The sequence below is a fragment of the Ascaphus truei genome, chromosome 2 (genome assembly GCF_040206685.1).
Source record: "Ascaphus truei isolate aAscTru1 chromosome 2, aAscTru1.hap1, whole genome shotgun sequence".
In the NCBI taxonomy this organism is placed as follows: domain Eukaryota; kingdom Metazoa; phylum Chordata; class Amphibia; order Anura; family Ascaphidae; genus Ascaphus; species Ascaphus truei.
In genome coordinates this window covers 48381748-48397784 of record NC_134484.1, presented here as the reverse complement: position 1 = coordinate 48397784, position 16037 = coordinate 48381748, and the positions used below count along the sequence as shown (strand labels likewise).

General features: G+C 44.6%; 1 long non-coding RNA gene across 1 annotated transcript; it reads right to left on the bottom strand.

Annotated features, from left to right (window-relative positions):
• Positions 1–5494: 5494 nt before the first annotated feature.
• LOC142488503 (uncharacterized) lies at positions 5495–7287 on the bottom strand. The gene is made up of 3 exons (XR_012799453.1): positions 7208–7287; positions 6012–6311; positions 5495–5846 (listed from the first exon to the last, which is right to left on the bottom strand). It is a non-coding gene; the product is annotated as an uncharacterized LOC142488503 (long non-coding RNA).
• Positions 7288–16037: the final 8750 nt, after the last annotated feature.

Here is a 16037-nt window from a genome sequence, read left to right as displayed (position 1 = left end):
AAGTCCATGTGACACCTGGCTTCTGATGTTTCGGATAAAACAGAACACTAACCATGCACACATAATAAAACTAAAGTTTACTCGCTCACCCCACAACACGGTATAGAATATAGCATCTTCCTAGTATTTACTAAATGATTCCCAGTATTAGTGAAGCTGTAGTCAAGGGACCTTCAAGTCTAAGTGTCTTGAGATGCGCTAATGCAAAGCATCATTAAATAAGTACAAGCATTTAGGGCGATATTTACAAAAAAGTATTACTCCATAAGACACCTTCCAGTGCCAAAAGATACCTTATCGTCCTTTGAAGTCAACATGCCACAAGGTGTCTTCCAGCTCCCGAAGGTTTCTTATGGAGTTGCACCACTTAGTAAATATGGGCAATTATTCTCCAAGCAGATGCTCTCAATGGGCGAACAGAGGGTCTTTATTGGTACAGTATAACCTATGGCATTTACATTTATTTTTGGGTAGAGTGATGATAAAATGTAACCATCTGCTGTATATTTTGGTCCTATGTGTCCTATATATATTTTTTTATTTTGTTTCTAGCTTAAGGATAGTTCTCCTTTTTCATTTATTTTCAGAATTCTTGGATGATTATTCTGTGATTGCATTGCTCTCCCATAGTTTTATGTTAGATACATTAGGTGATACTATAAAACGTTGAGCTCCAGTGTACAGTATCTATCAAAATTAAACTTTAATCTTGTGTTGGGGTTCAGAATATATTTTTATTTTCTGCAGTTATGGTTCATCATGCCATAGTTCATTGTGATAAATATAACTGAGTTTGTCATTGACGAGTCTCTGAGGCATCATTTTTGAGAACACACCAAGGCCACAGTATAATTTTGAAAGAAAAGTGGATATGTTGTGTGTATGCAGATAACCTCAAAAAGGGAAAAGGCAGAATACTGTAAAAGACCAGCATATTTTTCTATTACTGTATGACTTTGTTTTACCCCCTTGTTGAGGATACTTGTGATTTATTTTTATAATACTGAATGTTTGTTTTGTGGTTGACACTTAACAATGCAGTTTTTCTAGGCAACTGTTAATTCATTACTTTCAGTTTCATCAGTTGCATTATGGTTTACACTAGTCAAGTAACTAGTCAAATTAAACTTTTCAGTAGTTATTTGTTGTTGAGTCCTTTGTAACATTGTTATTTTTGGATTGTATTATGTACCATTGCCCTTGTAGACTATAACCAAGAAAATATTATTATTGAAGTATTTAAACTTTATATGCATTACCATATATGTTTAATCAATTGTATGTAGCATTGGGCACCCCTGTCCTTTGCTGTATACTTTTGCAACGCTCAGTAGCACTCATTTTGACATAAATATATGTAATGTGGTGGATGTTGGAGTTTGAGCTTACTGGGAATTTGTGCATTGATTTAATTTCTAACTGGCAACAGTTGTTTGGAGGTAAGTGGCCCCTACTCCCAGAACTCACCCCTCCCCACCTTTTTAACTTGGGAGGTTTTAGCATTTTGCTGAATGGACAAGACATATAATGGTTGTTTCCCCTCATACAGAGCTAAAAGGAAGGGTTCACAGTTGATGTGGTATGCAGGCTTATGACGCTTTGGCCAAAGGGTTTAACTAAATAAGCAAGAAAATATTATTATTGAAGTATTTAAACTTTATACTTATTACCATATGTTTTGTCAATTGGATGTAGCATTGGGCACCCCAGTCTTTTGTTGTATACATTTGCCACGCTCAGTAGCACTCCTTTTGACAAACATTTTTTTAATTATCTGTGTCACGGGGGACCAGAACTGTTGGCGCCGACACCACTGGGATCACTATCACCAGACAGGACACAATAATTGAATAAAAGGAAAGTTTATTCTGGCAAGCCAGCAAACACACAAAATACATAAACACAGTGAAACACTGTCACGGTTGTGCTCGCCACAAACCAGGGTCGGACCGCGTGGCTGAGGTGGGGTTGTATAAGCACCGACCTTAGACCGAGCAGGCTGATCCGGATTGCGCAGTTCGTAGTCGTACATAGCAGGGTCGGGACTGGAGAGAGCAGCGTAGTCAGTGGACGAGCCAGGTTCAGGATTTGGAGACATCAGGGTAAACGTAGTCCAAGCAGGGAGTCGGCAAAAGGAGATCAAGCAGGTCTTCCTGCTTCAGCGAAATTGCTGCAGGTCGGGAACGGGGTTTGCGCGAGTGGCGTCCACGGCCCATAGCGCTGGTCTCAGGAAGGAGAAGGCTGACCGGAGTGGGCACACCGCCAGGCAGCACTGGAAAACCAATGCTTCAGTGCAGAAGTCCAGAGCGAGCCTGTGCGGGGAGAGAGAGCTACAGAACTCAGGATTCAGAAGCAGGCCTCTGCTATGGGAAGGGCAGCAGGCCTCAGGAAACAGGGAGCTGAAGTTACGCTGGAGATCCACCGCTTCAGCACAGGAACCAGGACATGGCCTCTGCAATGGAGAGAGAGCAGCAGGCCCCAGGAACCAGAGACAGGCCTCTGCTATGGGAAGGGCAGCAGGCCTCAGGAAACAGGAAGCTGAAGTTACGCTGGAGATCCAACGCTTCAGCACAGGAACCAGGACTCGGCCTCTGCAGTGGAGAGAGAGAGCAGCAGGCCCAGGAACCAGAACCATAACAGAGTTAGAAACAAGCTAGAACAAGCCAGGGGGCTTGTGGCAGAACACTTGGTGACATCCACGAAGGATTATGCTCGGCAGAGAAGCATTGTGGGACAGTTGTATTTAAAGGTCAGGAACCCAATAGCAAAAGGGGCGTGTGACAGCATTGCACTGGGGCTGCAGTAATAGCTTGCACAGCTGCAGTAGATATCAGGGGGAGTGTTCCAGGACTGCACAGGTCTGTAAGGCAAGGTAAGCAGTAAACTGAGGTGTGGATTCCTTACAAACACTCACCAACTGGGGGCCTGGGTGCAAGAAACTAGCCTCAAATAGGTGCATGGGCCGGCTTCAGTCAGTTTGCCCTGAGCATCTTCATCCCTGGCTTCTCAGTGCTATTTCACACAAAGCACTTTTGAATCTCCCGCCAGCCGTGTCTCCAATCGTCTCCAAAGATTCCCTGATCGCCCGCGCTCCTAACATAGCCCTCGGATGCTATACTTAATATGGAGCAGGAGCCGCCGACCAATCAGGACAAGGAACAATCCTTGTGATGGTGAAGCCAATCGGAGGACGAGGGCTCACCCGGCTGTGCAAATCAGAGGAAGGGGCCGGCTGAGGCACTCTGGACCACCCACAGCAGAGGGAGATGCCGGCAAGCTGGGAATTTGAATTGGTCAACGGGAACCACGCCTCTGGGGCTCAGACCTGGCAACACTTTCCCTGGGCAGCCCCATACCGCCCACTGGGTAGGCACCTCAGTGTCTATGGGGAAGCAAGGCTCTGCTCTGCTGAGAGCCAGTCCCCGGACCCAATTACCAGCCTTTCCCTGCTCACCATTTGCCCTAGTACTTAGCCGCTCCCAGTCTTTGTAACAACCTGGCATTACTCTGCAGACAGCCCAATTAAGTGAATTACTGGGTCTGCATGCAGGGAAATGCTAATAACATAAATACATTACTGGCTTGCTGACTACCTGTATAGGGAACATGCTACATTCTAACATGGGGAATAAAAGTGCTTTTTATTTATGTACAATCACCGTTTCCCAATACGTACAGTTTTTCCCCTTCCAGGTATCACACAGTGATTAGCTCTTTTCTGGAAGGGGTTAGACCAAACATTACAAATGCCGGCAGCAAAAGAGGAACAGGAGAGATATACTGTAACTGTGCATCTACAGAAACATGGTGCCAAATATAAATGGGGACTTCTATTTAAACTAATTGCGACACATAAGGGTAAACTGAAAAAACAATGCAACAGAGTTTCGCAAGTGAGATATCAAGTAGGACTCAACTCACAGATTTCTTGGTGCAGTCTCTTCCATTTATTAGAGAGCAGTGAAGAATACAAGAGATGGAGACATGCATAAAAACATTTTATTTTCCATGCACAGCATTAATAGAAGAGGCCGGTGGGGTTCTCCGGGAGGTCCCAGCAGGTGTCCGGGGGCCCCACGGGGGTCCGGGGGAACATACAGTGACACGCAATACTTTTTTTTGGCAAATGCTTGCTTTTATGTCTTTTAAATGTATTTTGGTTCTTTGCTTTTAAATATTTATGCTATTTATTTTGTGTTTTGATTTTGAATTGTGGCATTTTTTGTGGTGTTTAATTGTTTTTCTGCCATTTTTCTCCTGTGATCGATCAGCAAAGACCCTACTTCCCAGGGTGCACTCTAAATGGCTGCCTTTCAGTTTAAATCAATCCTTCAGTCAGTGTAACTCAGCAGCTACAATGTATTCTTATATTACTATGGTAACTATCTATTGTTACAGTTTGCAGCTCAAACTGCTGGGAACATTGGCAACAAATGATAACAAACCGTGTGTTGCAAATATCTTGCACATACGGAAAGCCCAGAATACCTGGGATAGCAACATTTCAAAACTGGCGAGTACCGACGACGTGATGATCGCCTTTCTGAAAAGAGCTCACCCGGCGATTTCTTTCTGCTGCAGAGAGAGGGCCGCCTCTGCCTGCGCAAATCTCGCCAGAGATTAAACCTTTTTTTTTTTAATTTCAAACATTTTTATTGGGTAATTGGATTACAAACCACATCCATGCACATTTGAACAGGGCAATATACAATAAGATGCTTTCATGTACATACATGGAGAATTGCGAAATACATTTAATTGCTTTTCAGCACACCGTATTGTATCATAGATCTTGTCATCTATTCAAACATTTTTAATAGAAAATGTAATACTAGTGTATTGTAGCAGGGGGTCTCCAGAGCAGAACCTCGATGAGTGGAGGTCCAGGGACCCCCTGCTTCCCGAGATACAGGCCCCGTTATGGGGTGCAGGTATCTCCTATGCATTTTATTCCCACGGTCACATGACGCCGGACATTTAAATGCATAGGAGATACCGGCACCCCATAACAGGGCCTGTATCTCGGGAAGCAGGGGGTCCCCGTACCTCAAATCAACGCGGTTCTGCTCCGGAGACCCCCTGCTACAATACCCTAGTATTAAAACTCAAATAAAAAATGCAACTAATTTGTTACCGTAGCAGCTAACTGCTATGGTAATGAAGCTGCTTCAATGTAATTATTATTAATAGTGTGTGGGAGCAGGGGTCTCCTGAGATGAACCACATTGATTTCAGCCTCGGGGACCCCCTGCTTCCTGAGTTACAGGCCCAGATATGGGGTGTCGGTATCTCCTCCAGAATTTAAATCCCAAGGTCACGTGACACAGAAGATTTAAAAATGGCGGCGATACCGGCACCCATTGCCCCATACAGGGGCCTGTAATTTGGGTAGCAGGGGGTCCCTGAGGCAGAAACCAAAGAGGTTCAGCTCAGGAGACCACCTGCTCCCGCACACTATAAATAAAAATAACATTAAAGGAGCTTCATTACCTTATAGTATAGCCGCTAAGGCAATGAAGGGGTTAAGGCACCATAGCAGGTTATTGAGGGCAGAGGGGGTTGGTGAAGCAGGTACTTGGCCCATCACTCATTCCCTCTGCACCCAATAAATATTACAATATGTACTAACCATCAATACACAACCCACCCCCTGTGCCCCCACATAAAAACATTTTTATTTTTTTCTGCACAGGATTGATGCCAGAGGCTGGCAGTGGTCCCCAGGTTGTCCCCACGAGTGTCCGTGGGCTTCCAGGTGGTCCCTGCAGTTGTCTGTGGCCTTCCGGGTGGTCCCCATGAGTGTCTGGGGGTCCTTGGGTGGTCCCCGCTGGCCTGCGGAACCAATCCTGTTGGGAAAAAAAATTGGAATACATTGCAATTAATAATACCCCCCCAACAGATGCAGTACAGTAATGGGCAAAATAACTATTATCCAGATATGGATAATAGCTCATTTGTCCATTATTAAATAAAACATTAGCCAGCCAGCATAAATAAACCTTTCTACTTACCAACAGTGGCCCATTAGTTACCATCTGCACCACCGGGACTGCGTAACAGGCACTGAGGGACAATTGTGCAGCGGGGTACACTTTTATCCTCTCTATGCACTTGTCATAAGTAGTGTGTGTGATCCTTCGATTCTGGGGGTCCCAGTACTTGGTCACTGTGTTTCTCGTATGTAAGGATTGTTATCCAAAAGATGCGTCTCTCTCTCAGTGTTGTCTGGGTCCTTGCCGGCTAAGTAGATTATTTTATACACAGGGGAGGTGAACTAAGGCCCCATCCCAAGAATCCAAACTTTAACACATCTAGGGAAATAAGGAAGGTTTGCATAAGGTTAAGGTCAATGGTTCTCCATCCGATCACTTTAAGACTTCTAATGACACGAGGTAGGGGTGCCCCTTACTACTTTTTCACACAAATTACATCACATTCAAATCAAGAAATAAAGACCTGAAAGAATGGGAGACATTAACTGCATATCATTTGAATGTGAATAAACACAATTAAAATGAATATCTTACTGAGAATATTATATATATATGCCAAACAATCTCTATTAAACTAATTTACCAATTTCTAAAATCTACCCAAGCTTGTTTGAATAAATTCATATGGGAAAATAAAAAGGTAGAATTAATGCTTCTTATTCGTGCAAAAGAAGGTTTGCGGCCGCTTTCCAGCGCCTCGGGCGCTTTCAATAGAAAGCGCCATAGCGCTTTTCTATTGAGGCGCGGGATAGACCGGGTAACGTGTGGGGAGCGCACACGCAACTTTCAACGACATGCCCGTCACGTGCCCGGTCAGCTCCCGTCTTTAGTTAGACTAAGCTGTGCCGCAGCAGTATATTACCTCCTTTCTTCACTAATTATTTTTTTCATAATGCACTCCTGGCCTACGGCATAAAGTCTTCGACTGAGCCACTAAGTGAGCCATATGTGCTAAAGCAGGGATATCTTGAAAACCTGAGCTGTTGGTGACCCTTGAGGCCTCAACAAGAGATTATGGATGTGGGCTTTTCCTTTCTCTTTATAGACTATTGTTGGCCTATTATACAAATGTGCCCTGGTTCTTTTTCATATGTTAAGGATCATTATTTAGGAGTAGGCCGTGTATGAGCTTCCCTACAACACTCCACTCTTTGGAGGGATCTGGGCCTAACTGGGGCCTTGGCACAGAGTTCTGGCCTAGTCCAGGGGCTTACTGGCTCCCTGGACGTGTCTGTTCTCTCTGCTGGCTCCTGCAAGACTGTCAGCGTGTTTCCTGTCCTGCAGAGGCTATCAGGAGTCTCTCTAATGGCCGCTTGCTCCTGATTGGTTAAAACGGCCCATGTGACACACCCAAGGCTTCTGGGAAATGTAGTCCCGAAATCTGAGATGGCCGCCGCCACTCTTCCCGATCGTGCAGAGCTCTACCATCTAAACAGCTGATCTGTCTCCGGCTACATGTATTAGAGCAGGAGTGCGCAAACTTTTCCCCGTGTGCACCCCTGTCTGCTCTCCTCGGCACCCCGCAGCCACCCCTCCCCCCCGCGTCAAATGACACGCGGAGTCTTGTGACATCACGTTGCCATAGTAACGTGATGTCACGTGACCCCACGGCATCCTTTGATGCCGGGTTACCATGCCAACACATCGCTGGAAGAAAAGGTGTGTTACAGAGGCCTCGCGCAGTCACCCGGCATTTAATTTACATGCCTGGGGTGAGAGCGTGGACCTCTACAACTGCCCCGCCCCCCCAGAAAACCGTGTGCCCCCCAGGGAGCCCACCCCCCAGTTTGCGCACCCCTGTATTAGAGAGATCATGAAAGTCTGGATTGTTTGCACATTTGAAACAGAAAGAAATTGTCATCTCTTGTACATATAGTGAAAAACAAATCCGTGTACCCAACCAGTTTATGTCTGGGAAATTAGGTACAGTAAGATATATTCACTGATGGCTTTTTAAATAAATAAAAAATCTGTGTGCTTTCCAGCTGAGAAATGAAACTGAAATGAAGTATAGGTTTCTGCAATCTCTACAGGAACACATTGCCTTGCAAAAAGCATCAGGAGAAATTATTATTTGTATGAGGCTTCACTGCACTGTTTTTTATTTTTATCATCTGTAAATGTACCCAACAATCAGCAGAAAGCAGAAGCGAGCCGTGTATGGATAGATTTAGTAGGTGTGGAAGTTTCTGGTTTTTAACATGTATTTCAATGGAGTGCTTCTGCCATCCTGTGGATTAAATACAGTATGGTGAAGCTATTGAATGGCTTTGATAATATACAGTAACAGGAAGATCCTCTTGTATACACAAAATTATGCTAGGCTGTGTTTTTAAACCAAATGTTAATAATGAGGCAGAATTACCTTTCATCGCTTGCATATAAATGTTTGTTTGATCATTAGCTGCAAAGCATTTGTTATTGTATGTGTCTGCAAAATAGATGATAATAGGTAAATAATGATGTTAATTACTAGTAGAGTGGCTTTCACTTGCTAACAATTATAACATTACAACCTCTGGAACCACTGGCTCACCACTGCAATTTCCCTACCTTCTCCTGGAAGCTGAATGGCTGCTTGGCTGTGGAAGACTGGTAAATTGGTAAACTGATACAAAAAAAGAAGTTAATTATTGGTTTATCAACATGTGCTGGTGTGGCAGTACCTTTGTGATTCAAAAGTTTTATGAAAGAAGATATGTAAAAGTGTGGAATTCCAGAAATTATGTAGGAATGTCTATCACATGCTAGCAAACTCCAGTTGTACAATATCATTCATTTAAGCCAGATATGTGTAGCCAGGTCCCCCTCTTACCTCTGGGCTGCAGGGATGGCTCCGGTGGGGGCTTGCTACAATGCAGGGAGCTTGTGAGTGGGCGAGCGGGTCGCCGGCGTCACGCCGAGGGCACCGCCATCTCGACATATGCTGTGCATGTGCAGTAGCATCTCGCGCATGCGCAGAGGATACACAGAGTGCGGCGGCCATTAGGAATAGGCTTAGCATGGGGACTACAAGTCAGGGGCTGCAAGACGTGTGTTGCAGGGGGACCAATACGGCTCCTGGAAGCGCAGAGGAGAGAAGTAGATACATTTGGCGCGCAGAGACACCACACCAGTCGAAAGCAGGACAGCAAGGGGATAGGTAAGATCCAGGGAGAAGTGCTCCGCTGGACTAGGCCAGGATATCCTCTTAGGTCCCAGCTAGATCCCATCACTATTAGGCTGCGTCCCCGCTGGCGCTCACCGCGCTCATGCGTGACAGCTGTGACGTCACCAACTCTCTAAGCATGAGCGCCAGGTGTCCTGCCTATTTCACAAGCCCGCGCGGGGGGGGGGGGGGGCATTGCGGGCAAATTGAGCGCGCTTAAAAGTTAATTTTTTTTGTTTACTTAAGTGCCAAGCTTGAGTGAGCCCGCGCACCGGGTGAGCGGGGACTTACACATATAGATTTATGTAAGTAAAAGCGGCAAGCAACGCGCGCTCAGCATGCTCAGCGCCAGCGGGGACGCAGCCTTAGCTTGTGTGCTGTAGTTAAGGCCCCAAAGATGGGGACGCTCCCGTTAGCCCATTAGTGTTAGTCAGCACATCTGTGACGGACTCACACAGTGTGTGCGGCCTGCGTCTGGGACCAGACCAGGCCATCAACCCAGAGACTATCCTAAGGTGGGACCCTCCAACTGGACACCACCCCACATGGAGGCGGATCTTCGGTGGACAGACTGATCAGTTGTTTATTAGTACCTAGCGGCACCCGGGGGCTGGAGCACCCAGGCAGGTATATCAACAATTCACGTGCGCAACTCTGTCACTTGGGGTGGTATTGGCTATTGGGGCCTGGACATTGGGACACTGGTGCCCCTGCACCTTAGTACTGTGGGGATATTCCGTGGTTCGGTGTACTTATATACTGTATTGTTATGTGCCGCGTTGCAATGTTCCTGATATAAGTACTGTCCAGTAAATACTGTTACATATACGTGTGTGCAATTACTTGCTGTATTGTCTTGAGAGGGCCTATCCCACTGTGTGAGGATCCTTCCCAGGCAGAGGCGCTGTTAGCGTACTCATTACACACACCCCAGGCTCCCAGTGGCGGAGGACCAGGCCTCCTGTTTACCACTCAAGTAATAGCAGTACCAGTAGTCTTCCTTAGTAACGGGAAAAGTGGCTACATACTGTATGTATTTGTTTTTCATGTATAACTTCAGTGTTTCTTGTCACAGACCTACTGTTTGCACAAATAGAAAAATCGTAAGCACTAAGACAACAAAAAGCAATAATAATAAGCAATTCTAATGTGGCATCAGCCTGTCCTGCCTTAATGACTGAGAAATATATATTGCATCACAGAGAAGAACAATTGCACCCTGAGTATGGCAGTGCTGAATGTATAAATTAAAGGAAATGTACAGTAGAAACATAGTTAGGGGTGTTATATGAGTGAGAGACAAAAGGATAGTGCGGGTAGGTTAAAACTTAAAAGAGAGTTGCATATGTAACGCACTTTCCCCCACCCCCTGGGAGATAAGGCATCTACGATGTGTGTTGTGCTTTACCTGTGGCTCGCAAGAGTCCTGAACCTCCGCCACTGGGAGCCTGGGGTGTACCTGATTCGTTATATAACAGCACCTCCACCTGCATGTGATCCCAACTATGTCCACGAAGATATAACCCCTCCCACCCCAATGTGTGGTCAGCGCTGCCACTATGGTGTATGTTAATGGTTAGTGCACTTGGTGTAACGGTACCTGCTGGGTGCTCCAGCACCCGGGCACGCCGATGGGAAGACAAAATGGATCCGCCGATCCAGCGAGGTCATCCATGACGAGTCCGCCTCCGGGGGGGTGGTATCCCACTTGAGGGTCCCACACGAAGATAGTCTCTAGTCTTGGCAGGGTGGTCTGGTCCCAGACCATGATTATCAGGGTTGCGCAGTGTTACAGTAGTGTCCCTAAACTACCAAACAGCTAATGGGGCAGGGTCCCTACCTAAGGTCCTGTCCCTGTAGCAGCCACAATCTTGAGATGTGAGTTGGGGCCTACTGGGGCCAAGGGGGTCTCTGGCCTAGTGCAGAGGGTCACAGACCCCTGCACACATACACCCTCCCCTAACTGTGTCCCAGCTCCATCTGACTAGCGTAGTCTGTGGGTAATAGCTATATCCTGTCAGCAGAGAAATCCTAAAGCCCTATAGGCTGTCTGGCTGCATGTGACTCTCAGCCTCTGGGGCTGCTGGGAGTTGTAGTCCCTTGCAGAGCTTTCTCTATGGACGGCCGTGTGCGCATAGCAGACTGCGAATGCGCAACTTTGTATTGGCCGCCGCAGTACCTATCGCGCATGCGCGAACCTGCGCAAGATGGTGGCGCCCTGTAGAACTGCCCGCTGCGCTTGCACCTGCAGCTCCCTCAACAGTCCCTGCATTCCCCCGCTATAGCAGAGGTAAGTGAGAACAACCGGAGACCGGAGGGACCCTGCTATATGTACACAGAATGTTTATGTTTGAACCAGTGAAGGGCATGATCCTCAATCTTCTCATCTTGTTGGCTCAGGGTCTCTGTTGATTGATGCAACAGTGAAGTAGCTCAACTACGTGATGTGATGTTGCATTTTCTGTCCGTGCACTATTCAGCATATCAGTAGTATCTCCATTTTTTAACTGTTTCTTTGAATGAAAAATGTTGTCAAATAAAAGCAAAGTTTTTGGTTGCTCCTTTCAGGATTAAAAGACCTTTCTGCTTTCATACAAGAAATAATTTTGAGACATATGAGTAGCAGTACTACTAAAATATTACATCTACAGTACATATGGCAAAAAGCTTAGATTCACTTGAATGAAAGTTACGTCATTGTTAGCCGTGTTTCGTACTGCTCTGTGCCACTCAATAAATAAAAATGATACAGCCATGATAAAATAGGATATGCACCTTATATGCCGTTGCTGAATTAAATGTATAAATATAATATATATATATATTGTAACAGGGGAGTAATCCCTGTTCAAGTAATGTGCCTTTAATCTAGCAGTGTGGTGGTTAACTGCTGGTAGTCAATTAATAAACACCACCTGCCTGATCTAGATTGCTTACAAAAGCCTGTCTGTTGAGACAGGAAGTAACTCCTTAGCTCTGAACGAGAGCTGACCTTTGGAAACAGAGGAGTGTTCTTGAGTCTCCCAGGAGAGACTGACCAAGAGAACACACATCTCTGGAGCTGACCGGTCTTGAGCTCTGCCCAGCATAGCTGATTGCAAGACACCAAAAGATGTAGTAATGATTGTGAAACCAATTCTCAGCCCAGGGACACAAGGGGCCCATCCGACGGTAACTCCCTTAGGGGTGCTCCTCAGGCAGGCAGACTAAATGACTCTTACCATCATGAGCAGTCAAAAAACTACTCAGTCTTCAGGAAAAACGAAAAGGAACCAGGAGGGGGAAGAAAAGAGGCAGGGGGAAAAAGAGCACACAAAAGAAAGAAGAATTATTAACTAATAGTAACAATGTAATAAATCTTTCTGGTATTGAATTAACCAAGTCAGAGATTTCTCTCCTCAATAAAGGCTTAAAGTATGCGCCATCCATGGGCATTGATCTTTTTGGTACAGCTGTGGATGTACACAAGTATGTCCGCAAATTAACTCTAAAAAAAAAAATTCATCATAAAGGAGGGGACAAATCTCTGACTGAGTCTTCTCTTGAGGATAACCCCCTAGAGAACACTTTTGATGTAATCACACCTCTAGCTTCTTGTGATATCTCCCCACCACAGGTCACACTTGAGTCTTTTCAAGATATTTGTGCTTTAAGAGACCTGAATGATCTTGCCGAATTAAGTAATTATGTTGAGGATTCCCAGACTTATACACTGACAGACTGGGATTCAAAACTTAGAGAAAAATCAGTGTTTTATCCTTCCTTTGTGAAAGGCCCTTATCTATCAATGTTTGAAAATCTGGTGATTCGTGATCTTAGGTTTTTGGCACATGGTTTCTCATTTTCAAGTATTAATGATGACAATTTGGATAGGGAGGAACGTTTGGCCATCAAAACATTACAGAGTAATCCAATGTTGGTAATTAAAAATGCTGATAAAGGAGGGGCGGTGGTGGTTCAGAGTAGGACAGACTATCTCAGGGAAGCCTATCGCCAACTTGGGGATGAGTCCTCCTACTCTGAACTGCCACATGATCCAACTCCAACCTTCTTGAAGGAATTATTAAATCTTATTGATTTGGGTTCAGCAACACAAGTTCTCAACAAAAAAGAGATTTGATTTTTGGTCAATCCCCATCCCATTATCCCAGTTTTCCACCATCTCCCAAAGATCCATAAGACGTTGGTCGACCCTCCTGGTCGTCCAATTGTCTCCAGTATTGGATCTTTGGGAGATGGCTTATCCCGTTATGTCAATACCTATTTACAACCCTTTGTGAGGGCTCTGCCCTCCTTCGTCCTTGACTCTGGTGATTTGTTGGTATAATTACAGGATATCACATGGAAAGCTGATTACCTTTGGGTAACTATGGATGTGGTCTCCCTGTATACAATCATTGAGCACGATCTGGGGTTAGCAGCTGTTCGCCACTTCATTGAATGTCCGGGAAGCTCTATGTTAATGACCACATTTATCACGGAATCTATTCTTTTTCTTCTCACACACAATTACTTTCTTTTTGAGCACCAGTTTTATTTACAACAACGGGGAACAGCAATGGGGACAAGTTTTGCCCCCTCCTATGCGAATCTGTTTATGGGGTGGTGGGAGCACGTTTTCATATACAATGCCACTAATAAATTTAGACACAATATTGTTTTTTTCAAACGTTTTATTGATGATTTAATTATAATTTGGCACGGGAGCACTGACACATTAGAAGCATTTTTTGAATACGTTAATAACAATGATCTTAATATTCAATTTACCACTAATTTCAATGCACACCACATCAGCTTCCTGGACATTCTACTTTATGTAGATATGGACCAAAAAATTCAAACAGACACTTTCAGAAAAAGCAATTCTAGAAATACCATTCTTAGGGCGGACAGTTGTCACCCCAGATCGGTGATTACTGGCATTCCCAAAAGCCAGTACCTCAGACTGAGGAGGAACTGTTCTACATTAGACGGTTTCCTGACTCAGTCTGAGGCTCTCACCAATCGGTTTCTTGAAAGGGGTTACAACAGGGAGTCCTTGGAATCCATAGTGGGAGAAATAATGGAAATAGAAAGAAATACACTACTCCCCACCAGGGAGTCAAGGACGAAGGATGCTAGTCAAAAAAGTGGTAAAGCAAGCAACAAAAGATTGGGAAACACATCCCCTTTGTTTATTTCCCAATACAGTAAGGCCAGCGGCCAAGTAAATAAAATAATCAACAAACATTGGGGTCTACTACGTATGGATCCCATATTAGGGGAGTATACCAAAATGGGACCTAAAATTGTCTACAGGAAGGCTATGACCATTGCCAATTACCTATCTCCGAGTGTCATCCCAGATATTAGGACCAATACAAACACATTTAATACAAAGGGCTCCTTCAGGTGCAATAATTGTAATATGTGTCGGTACATGAAACCCTCCAGATTTGTCTTTTCCCACAGCCCACATAGACGTTTCAACATTAATAACTTTATTGATTGCAATACATCTTTTGTGGTCTATGTAATAAGTTGTGGCTGTGGGAAAAGATATGTCGGAAGGACAACAAGGTCCCTTAAGATTAGAATGCAAGAGCATTTTAGACTCATTAAGAGAGGAGACTTGGCGCACCCGGTCTCCAAGCATTTCATAGAATGTGCCAAGGGCGGCCCCGAAAGCTTTTCATTTATGGGAATTGAGAGAATTTTACCCAAAATGAGGGGCGGCGATTTGACACAACGGTTAGATTGTAGGGAATCATTCTGGATTTTCATGTTAAAAACCCGTTATCCAGATGGAATTAACATTGAATGGAGCATTAATCATTTTCTAAAATAATCCATGGTCAGATTTCTCTAGATTTTTATGTAGTATGCATAGTCTCACCGCTTTAAGGTCATCGTTGTATTATATTGTGTACACTAACTGTAACAACTTTGTATCTTTGTTTTTGACTAATCAGTCTATAATATTCAAAGAAGGTTTTTGGACTGTATGAAATTATTATGGTTGCAATCATTAGCAATATAAGTCAAACAACATTCCCATTTATTGGATAATCCGAACAAGTATTATTGTATGTAACTCTTTTCCTTTCACGGTTTGAAAAAACTGAAAAAACTGAATATATGTACTTCCAATTTAGTAGTCATCCTCTGTTCTCCAGGAAGGCTGCTTATATGTTTTTAATATAGGTATAAGTTAGAATTCCATAAAATATGTTGTGTTATGTCTGATCATATATATTTTTTGTTTTTAAGTTCACAATCAATGTATGTTTTGTATGTGTGGTGTACAGTCTGCCTAATTTGGCCCCCAACGGGAATTATGAATATATTTTAGAATATTGAGTTTTCCTATCCCTCCCTTCTTTCCAATTTCTTCTTCTTGTCTTTTTCTTTTCCTTCTTTTTATCCCCTCTTCTTTTTTCCTTTCCCCCCCCCCCTCCCCTTCTTTCCTCCTTCCCCCCCCTCCCCCTCCCCCTCTTCCCCTTCCTTTCTCTCCTCCCCCCCCTTTTTTTTCCCATTCTTTCCCCCCCCCCCTCCCTCCTATTTTCTCCCTCTTTATCTCCCCCTTTCCCTTTCCTTCTCCCCTTTTTCTTCCCTCCCACTTCTCCTTCTTCATTCCCCCCTACCCTCCCATTCCTTCTTTTCCCCACCCCCCTCTGTCTCTTTTCTCTTCCCCCCCCCCCTCCTTCCCCCCCACCGCACCATGGACAAGCAATGTGAGTGTCATTATGATCTATAGGCATCTCCATTAACATCCTTGTTGAGTGGTTGGGTACACATCATTTTTTCAGTCACTAACTGGCATAGGGACGCATGCGCGAGCACTTATGACCCTGTGGGTACTGCTCGTGTGATTCAGGACTGATTCTTGAGATTTTTTGTTCTGCGCATGCGCG